This window comes from Culex pipiens, chromosome 2, assembly GCF_016801865.2.
Source record: "Culex pipiens pallens isolate TS chromosome 2, TS_CPP_V2, whole genome shotgun sequence".
NCBI lineage: Eukaryota > Metazoa > Arthropoda > Insecta > Diptera > Culicidae > Culex > Culex pipiens.
Genome location: NC_068938.1, coordinates 79,995,180 through 80,008,900, shown reverse-complemented (window position 1 = coordinate 80,008,900; position 13,721 = coordinate 79,995,180). Strand labels below are relative to the sequence as shown.

At 31.7% G+C, this 13,721-nt stretch overlaps 1 protein-coding gene across 2 annotated transcripts in view; it reads right to left on the bottom strand.

Moving 5' to 3' along the window:
- LOC120418320 (protein bicaudal D) overlaps positions 1-13,721 on the bottom strand; it is a 63,536-nt gene that overhangs the window by 48,803 nt on the left and 1,012 nt on the right. The gene's annotated exons all lie outside the window — the stretch shown is intronic.

The following is a 13,721-nucleotide window of genomic DNA, read 5'->3' as shown; positions in this document are numbered from 1 at the left end:
AGTGGATAAGGCGGGAATCGAACCCGCGTCTCATAGCATCATCGGGATCGGCAGCCGAAGCCGCTACCCCTGCGCCACGAGACCCACATTTTACCAACCATTTGTCGCAAAAAAAAAAATACAATTCAGATTGCGCGCTCTACAACATGGCTTTGGTGTACTGTAAGATTCCTACTCAAATCTAGGTGTTAAAAAGGTTGAAATTGCTTGGCTTCAAGATAATTCAATTGTAATTAATCCTTTTTAACATTCGTTTAAACAAGCTCAGTAAATGTTTTCCAAGATTTTGTTGAAAAAACGCTGTCCTTAATTATTTGAAGCAAATATTGTTGTTAACTTCATTGAGTTTTCAGATTCTTATATGGGACAATTTTGAAAACATAATGAGATGAGTTTTGGCATTTTTTATATTAATTTCTTTATGTTTTGTAAATATTAAGAATTAACGGTGAATTTGGTTTTCTACCTCTGTTTATTTTTCAGAAACAAAAAAAAAAAAATGGAAATGCGAAGTTACATAAGATTTTCAATGCGGTTTTCAAAATATTTTTCTATCAGATGGAGAAGTAAAACGTTGGTCCCGGTCTCAGTTGTTTTTAGGCCGTTTATCCTGGTATATTGCTATTATAAGATTTGAAGAAGAATTTTCAATGGCAAATTCTGAATTAAACATTCAATTTAATTTAATTTACATTCGTTTTTACCTTAGTCGCCAAAAATATTGACCAAAAAACTTAACGAGCTTTTCCTTAAATCACGCAAAAACTCAATTTTCGACCGAAAATTGCGAAAAAGTCAAACAGGCTAAACTGTAGCGATTATGTATACATTATTTTTAAAAGTCCAGTTTTCTTTTTGCGGGAAGCACAGGTACAATATTGTTCAATCTACATGACATTTATGTGTAAGAAAATATTCCGGGGTTCTTTTTTTATTGAGCCGGTACAGTCAAATTTGTCGATGATTTGTTTCACAGTGAGTTTTGGTTTTGATAACTTATTCAGTTTTGTAAGCTTATAAAACGTATGACAAACAGCAAATTTCAATTTTCCAAAAAACATAAACTAACAAGTTATAAAAAATATTATCCCAATTCAATCAACAATGATGTTGCAAATATTTTCTTTTGTTTTTGTCCCCTCTTTTTTTCATAACTTATAAAGTTGAATAAGGAGACGACAAATTACCAACGAATCATATATGAATATGATTCCAAAGAAAGCTGGTCACTTTTTCTAATGAATTTTGTAGCACTTTCTGCATTACTGTTTGTATCACAATAAATATCTGCAGATTTTTTTTCGAATAGGTCCTATAAACATATGAAAGACAATAGCTAATAGGAAAAAACTCTAGATATAAAAGAAAAAAATCTTGTATGATTTTGTCTGATGTATAAAAAACCTAAGGCGTTCACATATAAAGAATGATAACCGTTATCAGGGGTGACATTGCTGAAATTTGTATGACCCAATCTCATCCCCCAGACCCAATGTCACTCCTGATGACGGTAGTTTAGTATTTTCAAGTCAAATGTTCAAACATTCTAAAAACATTTCAACATATATTGTTTGCCTTGTTTTTAATTTTGGGTTTGTGTTTCGAATCATTTCACAATATTTCTTAAATTGCACAAAAACGTTAGTTGCATACTTATTTATCTATGCCTATTATTTTTTTTATTTAATTGGATTGATTTAAATAATTATGATTCGAAATTTCTGAAAGACTTTTATTTTAGTTTTAATTGTTTTCCCATTGAAAATTCAGCAGCAGTGCACACAAAAGAAATTTTTAAATAAATAGAATTTTAAAAACTAATGCAATTGATATTTAAAAAGAAATTTTGGCTCACATAAGGATTCAATGGAGATAAACTTAAAAATTTATAAAAATAAAATAAATCAAAGCGTTTCTAGTTTTCTGATAGGGCACAAGGCTTTAGTTTTGATTTTTTTTTCTAATATTTAACACGAAATGCACGATTTTGCAGGTCTGATTTTTCGACCCCTTCCATTTTTGAACATGCGAAAAAAGAGGTGTTTTTCAATAATTTGCAGCCTGAAACGGTGATGAGATAGAAATTTGGTGTCAAAGGGACTTTTATGTAAAATTAGACGCCCGATTTGGTGGCGTACTCAGAATTCCGAAAAAACGTATTTTTCATCGAAAAAAACACTAAAAAAGTTTTAAAAATTCTCCCATTTTCCGTTACTCGACTGTACAAATTTTTGGAACATGTCATTTTATGGGAAATTTAATGTACTTTTCAAATCTACATTTACCCAGAAGGGTCATTTTTTTCATTTAGAACAAAATTTTTCATTTTAAAATTTTGTATTTTTTCTAACTTTGCAGGGTTATTTTTTAGAGTGTAACAATGTTCTACAAAGTTGTAGAGCAGACAATTACAAAAATTTTGATATATAGACATAAGGGGTTTGTTTATAAACATCACGAGTTATCGCGATTTTACGAAAAAAAGTTTTGAAAAAGTTACTTTTTGCGTTTCTCTTTGTTTCGTCGTCCGTGTCTGTCGCGGGTGACCATGAACGGCCATGATCGATGACGACCAACTTTTTCAAAACTTTTTTTTCGTAAAATCGCGATAACTCGTGATGTTTATAAGCAAACCCCTTATGTCTATATATCAAAATTTTTGTAATTGTCTGCTCTACAACTTTGTAGAACATTGTTACACTCTAAAAAATAACCCTGCAAAGTTAGAAAAAACACGAAATTCTAAAATGAAAAATTTTGTTCTAAATGAAAAAATGACCCTTCTGGGTCAATGTAGATTCGAAAAGTACATTAAATTTCCCATAAAATGACATGTTCCAAAATTTTTTACAGTCGAGTAACGAAAAATGGGAGAGTTTTTAAAACTTTTTTAGTGTTTTTTTCGATGAAAAATACCTTTTTCCGGAATTCTGAGTACGCCTTCAAATCGGGCGTCTAATTTTACATAAAAGTCCCTTTGACACCAAATTTCTATCTTATCACCGTTTCAGGCTGCAAATTATTGAAAAACACCTCTTTTTTCGCATGTTCAAAAATGGAAGGGGTCGTACCGCCCCACCGTCACGAGATATCAAAAAACGGACCTCGGATTCGTGATCAGGGACAAAAGTTACCCCTTAGGACAAAGTTTCACGCAAATCGAAGAGGGGTCGGGGCAACTGCTGTGTGAGTTGGCGGAGAATTACCCACAAATAAACTAAATAGTGTTGCAAATAAGATCAATTTATTTGGATTATAAGAAAGAAAAACAAAGATATCTTACAATGTGTTTATTTGATTTATTTTTATTTTGTTTAGAATATTATTGCAATTGTTTGGTCGATTGCATTTGAATACAAATGGTCGTAGCAAGTTTATAAAGTTTAATTTACTCAGCACAACAATATTTATGAAAAAATCGAAATGCACTTTTTGCGTTATTGTGCATTTTTAATCAAATATTTTATAAAATGTTTAAAAATAATTTAATTGCAGTTAATAATTTAAACACCATTTAAAAAAAAACTATTCTTCGAATTTCTTCAAACAATTGAATTTTATTTACTCAATATATTTTAAGGTAATTTCTTGACACATTTTTGAACAATTTTTTTTAAATATTGGCTTTTTAAAACTTTTTCAAAATATTCCTCAAAATAGAAATTTCAATTTAAAATTTATGTTTTAAATAAACACATATAAAAAAATAAAATATTAGAGCCATTCTGAACAATAATCCGAGTTTTTTTATTTTTGATATATTTAATTTTTTTACGAAATTGTTAATTATGTTTTCGGACCAAAAGCAAAAACAGATCAAAACGACAGTTATATATTTATGTATTTTTCAATTTTTGTTTTGTTCAAGAGTCAAGCTTATTGAGGAGGAATATCGCCAATAAAGTGTTGACTTTTACATGTTAACAAAAAAAAACATTTTTTTAAGAGAACACATACAACTAGAGCGTCCAATTTCCCGTCCCAGGAATTATCGAGATTTCCCGAAAAAAATAATCCCGAAAATTGTTGATTTCCCGGGATTTCCCGAAATTCAATCAAAAGTATACATTTTCTTATCCTTTTGGAACATTTTTTTAAATAAAAAAATAGTTAAATACCATATACCATTTGAAAATAAAGTACCCCTTCCCACCAAGATCAAAATTACAGTATGTAAAAAAAGTATTTACACCCCTTGGGCACTATGCACATTTTGTGATGAAACATGTAAAAAATTTAAAGTTTGACAGGAACCTAGTACTACGTTTTGTTCAGAAACTCATACCAAACATTTTGCTAAAAAAAGCTCATGAAAAGATGATTTCTATAAAAAGTTATATAACAAATACTATTACGAAAATAAAAAAGGTGCAAAAAAAGTTTGTACACCTTTCGAAAAATTAACATAAATAATGTTATTTGTTGACAAATCACCATAAATCCAGTCTCCCAACTCCAAATAGGCATCCTTGACTGATTAAAAAAAGAATTTGGATTGAATATAAAGTTTACTAACTAGTTAGTATAAAAGTTTATATAACTCTGGAAATTCTATATAAAACTTATCTAAACTTCATTTTGCAAACTTTTAATTCAACTGAATGTCAATATATCGTGCTTTCCATTTCATTAGGGCACAAAACTTTTGTAAACAAGAGTGTATCCCTCTCACACCTAATGCAAACTGTCATTTGAGTGAAAGGGATACATTATTGTTTACAAAAGTTTTGTGCCCTTTTGAAATGTTAGGCTCCATATTACCATATAATTGCTAAATAAACATTTTGGAGTGGGTATAACACCGTTTTGGGGGTATTTGTATCGATAGAATAGATTTTTCGTTGGAATTTCGTACCAACCCGGAATTACGTCGTAGGAAAATCCGCCGGCATCCAAACCGGTCCACGATTCACAAGTCAACCTATGTGGAATAGGAAAGGGCATAAAATTTCCGATCTTTTGATACCCAAACATCTAGGTTTTCTTTAAAACCTACGTTTTTAAATACCTAAGCAAAAACGTTGTTATGGTTTCGTTTGAGCAACCTGCCAAAAATGTATGGAATTTCGTAATTTTTGTTCTTGTGGATCAAACTTACTTTTTGCCCAGGTATTTAAAAACGTAGGTTTTAAAGAAAACCTAGATGTTTGGGTATCAAAAGATCGGAAATTTTATGCCCTTTCCGATTCCACATAGGTTGACTTGTGAATCGTGGACCGGTTCGGATGCCGGCGGATTTTCCTACGACGTAATTCCGGGTTGGTACGAAATTCCAACAAAAAATCTATTCTACCGATACAAATACCCCCAAAACGGTGTTATACCCACTCCAAAATGTTTATTTAGCAATTATATGGTAATATATTGACATTTAGTTGAATTAAAAGTTTGCAAAATTAAGTTTAGATAAGTTTTATATAGAATTTCCAGAGTTATATAAACTTTTATACTAAGTAGTTAGTAAACTTTATATTCCATCCAAATTCTTTTTTTAATCAGTCAAGGATGCCTATTTGGAGTTGGGAGACTGGATTTATGGTGATTTGTCAACAAATAACATTATTTATGTTAATTTTTCGAAAGGTGTACATACTTTTTTTGCACCTTTTTTATTTTCGTAATAGTATTTGTTATATAACTTTTTATAGAAATCATCTTTTCATGAGATTTTTGTAGCAAAATGTTTGGCATGAGTTTTTGAACAAAACGTAGTACTAGGTTCCTGTCAAACTTTAATTTTTTTACATGTTTCATCACAAAATGTGCATAGTGCCCAAGGGGTGTAAATACTTTTTTTACATACTGTAAGTTTCCTCTACGTTTTTGTTTACCATGACCAAATTAGATGAAAATTGAATTGATAACATTAAATGTCTCAAAGAGGGCTGTGCTAGGAGAATTAGGATAATTTGAGAATTTGTTCGAGAAATTTCAGTTTAAAGTTGAAAATGTATATGGCACTAGAGCTACCAAGGGCGTAAGAAGTTTAAATATGAAACTACTGAACTACTTTTTTGCTATGAAAATGATTTTAACCGAAGGTTGCATAATTAAAAAATCATTGAAAAACTTTTCGTATTACACAAAAGTGCCCAAAACATGCAAACCTTTTTTCAAAAAGCTCGCTCCAAATATTTGAAAACTTTGAGGTGTGATTGCATAAAAATTGTATTTTAAGTGAAAAGGATTATTTTTAAGGCAAATTTAATGCTTATTTATTTATTGCTGAGCTCAAACCAGTAAATTTTTTTGTGGAAAAAATATTTGCCATGAAAAACATATTTTCTGCATTATATATTTTTCATTGCAACTTAATTATCAATATTATGCTTCAGTATATTCTCTCGAGCTGGTCACAGAGATAAATTTAAAAGCATTTTATGGTTTTTGAGCATGAATTAATTTTACTCACTGCCCAAACACCGTGATTAAAAAAATAATACCTACTTTAAAAAAAAATAAATTTTCATTCATTGTTTATTAAAATTCAACAGTTCTACTCCAGGATGTTACATTTGCAATTCAGTGATTTGGAGAACCTTTCAACTGAGATCAATTCATAAGCCTTTACAGGGAGGGTACATAGTTCTAAGTAAAGATTTTGCTAGCTAGCTCTTTTAGGGAAAATTAATTTTGAGAAAAAACCCTAGAAAAAAAAATACTTATAATTATTTTTTTTTATTTTGTATGCTTATAAATTGAAAAATACATATTTTCTTGAAGTCGTAAGTTTTTTTACAGGCAGTCAAGGCATTAATTGATTCTCACACTTATTTTTACCATTGCTATTGCTATTCTCTACAATTTTGTTGCAAAATAATAATCCAAACCAGGATCAGATCAATTTTTGATAAATTTCTAAATTCCCGTTTCCCTGGAATTTTGTAACCCCGGAAAATTGAACGCTCTTCATACAACCCAGACTCGACTGATCAAAGTTTTACATTTATGAATTTCTACAGATTTACTTGTGATAAACAAACAAACACAATATTAAAAAAAACATTCTATCGAACATTCTCTTAAGCTGTTGCTCTGGAAGTTTTTTAAAAATTCGTCTTTTTACTTACTTATTGTTCCACAATTTTCAGCATGAGTTACTTTACAAAATGTAGAGCTAGGTTTCAAGTTTTTTTTAATGTTTCAGAACATAAGGTGTGAAATGCCTAAAGGGTACATATGTATAAAATTTTCAAAAACTGTACATTTTTCCAGATCACTTCGGATGTTTAAGGGGGCATATTAGAGTTCAACGACCCACAATAAGACAAAGACTAAGTTATTTTTAATGTGATTTGATTTTCCATAGTAAATTTTTAGCGAAGTCTTAGGAGATTTAGGTGTGGACGGTATTTTACAATTTTTAAAGTTTAAATTACAGATTTGTTAGCCATTTAATTATCACTTGGTTTTTTAATATTGAATATTTCCACTATCTTGGCTCAAACTAAACCAATTTTAGTTCTTCTGGGTTCGTTCGATCAGTAATTTAACACCGAACACGATGCATCGAAAAAACCTAGATTCCGGGTTCCTGGCCGGAGATATTCCGGATTCTCCAGGGCCAGACTTGAACTACGCTAGCCTGGTTATTTTTCTGATCACAAAAACATCCAAAAATGTTGTTAGCGATGAATTATTGAAATATTTTACCATCTATTGTTAACTGTTTTATTATTACTTTTTATTTGTTGAGTAAGTCATCCTTTAATTACAAGTAAAAAAGCGAAGCGAAGCGAAGCGAACAATGAATTTTCATATGAATGAATTAAGAATTCAGAGACCTACATTTGAAATAAATAAAAACTTTCGTATCAATTTAGAAAATTGTCGCATATGTATTTTTACAGCGAGATGCAACAATAACTCCTTTCCACTTATAAGAATTATGATAAATTTTTAGTTTATGAAAATAACTGACATGACCATACAAATAGTAAACAATTCAAGTAAAGTGGTGCAAGAAAAATAAGCCATTGAAATGGTTATCAAAAAATTAGACTTATCTGAAAATATGCTACATGGACTTTAAAGATTTAAAAATATAATTACGTGAAATCAGCTTAAACCGTTGATAGCCGTTGAAACAATAATTTAGATACAATACTGCACGAAATAATACTATCGCATATTTTTATTTAACTTTTTGTTAAGTTATTCAAAAGTATCACAAAATAGGCAAAACTAAAACCGTCGCGAAAACTATGCCGAAATTATTGAATTAAAATTATTTTAGAAGACAGTTAATTTTTTTTGTCTTCGAAAACATTGAAAAAAAACCTTAAAAAGTGTATTTATATTAGCCTAATCTGGAAATAGGAAAACACAAATTTGAGGAATAAAACATACAAAAGGTATCTTGACAAAAATGTTAATTGTTAATTTTTAGAATACTGTTTGTATAATTTTAAAGTTATACTAAGGGTATCCTGCCGTTTATCGAAAAGGAATGCAGGTAAATAAGATTTAATTGAAGCTATAGTATATTTTATGAAGACTTTTTCAAATTATTTGAAAATATTGTAAATAATTTTAGCTAAATAGTTTGTTTTCACACAGATTTAAGTACATAAAAAAGACATGTGCACGTTGTTTGAGTTAAACACCATAATTTTGTTAAACAGAATTGTAGGATAGGAATCCATAAACCTAGTTTTTCGTGTATTTGAGTTTGCAGATTTTTGCAGATATTTGAAAAAAATTTTGCAGATAACTCAAAATTTCATCTGGCATCCCTGGAACACACAATCATTGATTTGAGATTTTTTAAGGTAGTTCAATTTAAAAAAAAATTGGAAAAAATTTCGGGGGGGGCTGCAGCCCGGAAGCCCCCCCCCCTGGCTACGGGTCTGGTCTACAATCACAAATTACTTCCCTTTCCCACATTGTCGCGCCCCTTTCTTTTAGCCGTCTCGACTCTGACCCGCGGTGGTCAAAGGTTTACGATCCGTTTCCACAGGCCACCAGCTAGGTCATCATGAAAACCAAGCCAACGTGGAGGTAAGAAAATAGGACACTCGCAAGGAACCAGAGCTATACTGTTCTGATCAAGATAATTCGGATGATCTAACAGAACTACGGATGTAGTTAGTTACGCTCCTTCCAGGATGTTCCTTACGTGGACGTCAACCGAAGAGCACGCAACAAGGTCAGTGCCATTGCATGCTCTTAGGTATCAATCCTTGGCCTGCAAAATTGACTAAGAAACTTGTTCTACAAAAAATGCAATTTTTTTTACAATTTATCAATTTTTAATTGTGAAATTGTACAATTGAAATTGTCATTTAGAAAAACATGTCACTTTGAGAGTATTTTATAATCGTATTTATTCATGTGTTCGGCATTTGAGATTTCGGTAAAAAAAATTACTGAGTACGGTATAAAATTCTTAGTGTGTAGCAGTGAACGAACGCAAAGGATAAATACCGAGATTGCCAAGAGCGTTATTCTCATTTCTAGAGTGTTTTTTTATAGGTCCAATGAGGCTGGTACAAATTTTATTTAAAGTTTTTGTCTCCCCCCCCCCTCGTTCAAAGTTGGCCCGAAAAATCAGGGGGCAAAAAAAAATTTTTTTTTTTCAAAAAACTTCACAATTTGAATGTAAATTTAATGCAATCAGCTGATATCAATATAAATAATTCCCCAGGTTTAGAATCATTTTAAGCATGTTTGGGTTGATTTAAAAATGTTTGGAATTTTTGAAAATTTTCGATGTTTATTATCGCAAAAAGTTTTTTTTTTGCTAAAAAACTACTATTAATCCATGGAAATATTGAAACTATGGCTTGTTATTTAAATTCTCGAGCATTTTTCATATTGGTTTTTCGTAAGTAGGTCGAATACCGATGCAAAAAGGACTTGGGAAAAGGAAAGGATGGAGCATCGAACCAAAGACATTTGACATAATGAATCCGCGCCCTTGCCGTTTCGGCCACCAAGGTTCGATGAATATGAAATGATCATTTGCCGATATGAGCCACTCAATGCGATACGCTGTTTCAATGAACGGATGAATACAATTTCGTGGTGGTTCATTCGTGAGAGGGTTTATTCTACCACTTAATTTTAGTACAGATATACTCTTGGCTCTCATCATCCTTAGGGTTGATTTTGTGAGGGGTTTCCAAATTGAGTTGCGTCCTGTGCAAAATGAATGTGACATTTCTGTCAAAATCAGTCGGTGGAAAAATTCGGTTAAAATTAAATTGGATCCCTATTATCATTTTATCATTTTGATTTGCTATTCCAGGAATTTGAAATAATTGGGAACCATAAAAACTCTAGAATAGCCAAAATGATTAAATGAGGTCGGTAAAAACTATGAAAATAAATCTCGAGTAAATTTATCAAAGAAAAAACAGATTTTTTGGGATGGCTGGCCCTAAATTCCCAAACATGAGTCACCAGTTTATTTTGAGCCAAACATTTCATTGGAGCACAAAAGCGAAAACCGCGATTAGAAAAAAAACTGCTGGCGAAAAGTGGACAACATTTTTCAATTCCAATTTGAAAAATAAAACTGGCTGATGGTTTTTTTATTATTGGTTTTTGCCTTCCTAACCTCACTGAGGCAAGGCTATAAAATCACTCGAAAAAATAACTTCTTAAATACGACTCCTATCCTTCACGTATACCTATCGACTCAGAATCAAATTCTGAACAAATGTCTGTGGGGATGTGTGTAGACATGATTTTTTTTTTCACACGAATATCTCAGAACTGATTTTGGCTGGATCCGCCTTATTCTGTTCGTTTTGGGGTCCCCTAAGACCCTATTAAATTTTATTCTGTTTAGTGAAGTACTTTTAAAGTTATGCCAAGAAAAAGTTTTTTTTTGTAGCTACAAAAAAGGGTGATTTTTGCATAACCTCAAAGGCCGGGTCTTTTTTTTCTTACGCGCGAGAGTCGCGCAGCACAAGGCTGTATATCAAAGGTACTCGTCATCTTGCTTTGCATTAGTGTGAGTGCATGACTCCGTGCCACTAAAACCAAAACAATAACAAAAGAACAATGGACCGTGCCAGGAAAACCAAAACATAAACAATGTCAGTGTCAGTGGAGTGAGAGAGTCAGAGATAGCGATTTTGACAACCGCACTACTACACACTCAGAGTACCTTAGGTAGAAAGCCATGCGCGCAGCATGCGTATCGCCCGGTTGCCACATTGCTTAAGCAGTGTCTGCGTCTCTTCTGGAAAAATTCTGTATTAATTATGTTGCTGCATCATTTTGTCTCGACAAAGATTTACACGAACTTCTTACTGAAATATATAACTCATGAGACTTTTCTCCTTTATTTTGGAGAGTTGGTAAAAAAAAGAATTGAAAATTGCTGTTCAAGTAAAACCAATAATTATAAAAAAATAAATGAAAAAAAAATTAAAAAATTAAAAAAAACTCTTAAATTAATTTGTAAATACAACCTAAAATACAACATGAATGCGAGGAAGGCACCAACCACCTTAAGGTGGATTAAGTAACGTTTTTTTTCTGAAAAAGCAATTTTAACCGATAAAATATTTTGAATCGGTTTATTCTTAATCAGATAAATGAAACACAATTTCCTACGTATAAATCTCCCATAGGTTATCTTGATTTTTAATATTTTGCTTCCGTCATACCGTGTTGCGCTGTAAATGTTAAAATGTCACGACTTTTTAAGATCTGTGGTCCCAAAAATCTAAGTTTGATAAGGGTTTAAGTGGCCCATTTGATTTAAAACGTAAAAATAAACATTATAATTTTGTTCATCTTTGTACAAGTTTTTTCATTTATCTTTTTTATTTAAAAGATCTTTTTTAATGTAGGGGAGACAAAGAATAAAACGGCATTTCGACGTGAACTTTTCAAATCGTCGCTGTGGTGCCATCTTACCGCACGTAAATTTTTTTTTAAATTTATATTTATTCAGATTTTTTTTTCATGTACATTCATTCAGTTAAAATATTATTGAGTGTCCAATCACAATCGATGACTTTTCACCTCAATTTTAAATACTAGCCACTTTCATTTATTCATGAAATATTGTAGCTTTCGCTATTCAGTGATTTCAAATGTAGGAGGTCCTACATGTACGAAAGGGAAAAGGGTATCGCACGTACATTTTGGGCCAAATTGAGTTAAGAACCTTTTGACCTTCACAGATCCCCAAAATCCGATTTCAATCCTGAGATATTCGATTAAAACCGAAAAAACTCCGTGCATTTGTTGTGCACTTTTCATATGAAATCTTGTCGTGCTATCTTGACACACCCTGCAAATTGCTGTAAGTGCGACAACTGGCCAAAGGGATTTCAGGTCAGAACGAGTTTGACACACGTACAAGTCAAATTCAATCAAACTTCGGGACAATGCAGAGAATGGTCATCCAAACAAAACGTGTCAGTTATTTTTTACATTTCGTGCTCTATTTTTTGTTAATTCATGGTCAAATATTTCTTTTATCATAAAATTTTCACAATAAAAAAAAACGCTGAAATTTTTTGGAAAAATTTGAGGCGTCTCTAAAAATGAATTACTTCAAGAGACTTTGTTATTTGTTGATTTATTGGGAACGATAACTTGTTAGTTATCACTTTTGACTCTTTAAGTCTTATTGTTAACTAATATTAGCTACCTATTGAAGGATGCAAGATGTTTTGTTGGTATATTAGTTTTTTTGTGTTTATGAGCAAATTCTCCTTTATTCCATATTGAATAAAATTTCTCGATAAATATACAATTCATTTGAAAACGTTCTTAATTGATAATTTTGATGCACAAAATATACAAGCAATAGAAAGTGAGACAGAAGGCTTATGAAGCTTTCAGATTACATTCTTAAAAATATAAGGCAGCGGATCGAAAGGACAGAAACTTGGATGTAAACAAAGAGCTGTTCATCCCGATCTCTCTTGCAGATTTGCTGTCATTGTATTTTTTTAGATCTTTAATTTTTTAAAGATCTGTTGAATAAAAAGGCACTTTTTTGTTTGAATGATTTCAACAAGGGTTAAATTTGGTTTGTTGGGTTTGGTTCATGTTTTGTGTATTTAGAATAGTTAACCACAAATAAGCCCATAGATTTAAAGTACATACTAAATGTTCAAAGTTAGCGACTTGATCTTGTTTGAAATTCCTTTCCCACTTATAATTGCACAACCTGAAGATTCTAATAAGATTTTCATTTCTGGCGAATACAGGTAAAGTGAATCTTTCCCCTCTTACATTCTTTAACACTGGAACGCCCAACGCATGTCCAACTTACACGGACGCCCAAGCCTCCCAAAAAAGTTGGAACGGCAAGTTCAACTCGCTGGTTCTCGGGCATAACTCAACCAATCGGGACGATTCTTGTTTCCAGTGATTTGTAAGAATGTCTAGATGATCCTAAAATTTTGCAGAACTTGATTTGAATAAATCTGTAATTTCTACGACCGAAAACATCGTTCCACCTTTTTTCAAAACAACTGCCTCCGCGGAATTTTTGGCGAATTTTTTTTTACACGCGAAAAAAAAAGTTGGAACGATGTTTTAGATCGCAAAAATTACAGATTTGATCAAATTAAGTTCTGCAAAGTTCTAGAATCATCTAGACATCTTAACAAATCACTGGAAAGAAGAATCATCTTGATTGGTTGAGTTATGCCCGAAAACCATTGAGTTGAAGTTACCGTTCCAACTTTTTTGGAGCCTTGGGCGTTGGAATGTTAAAAGTATCAGGGCCTGCATTTACGGATTCA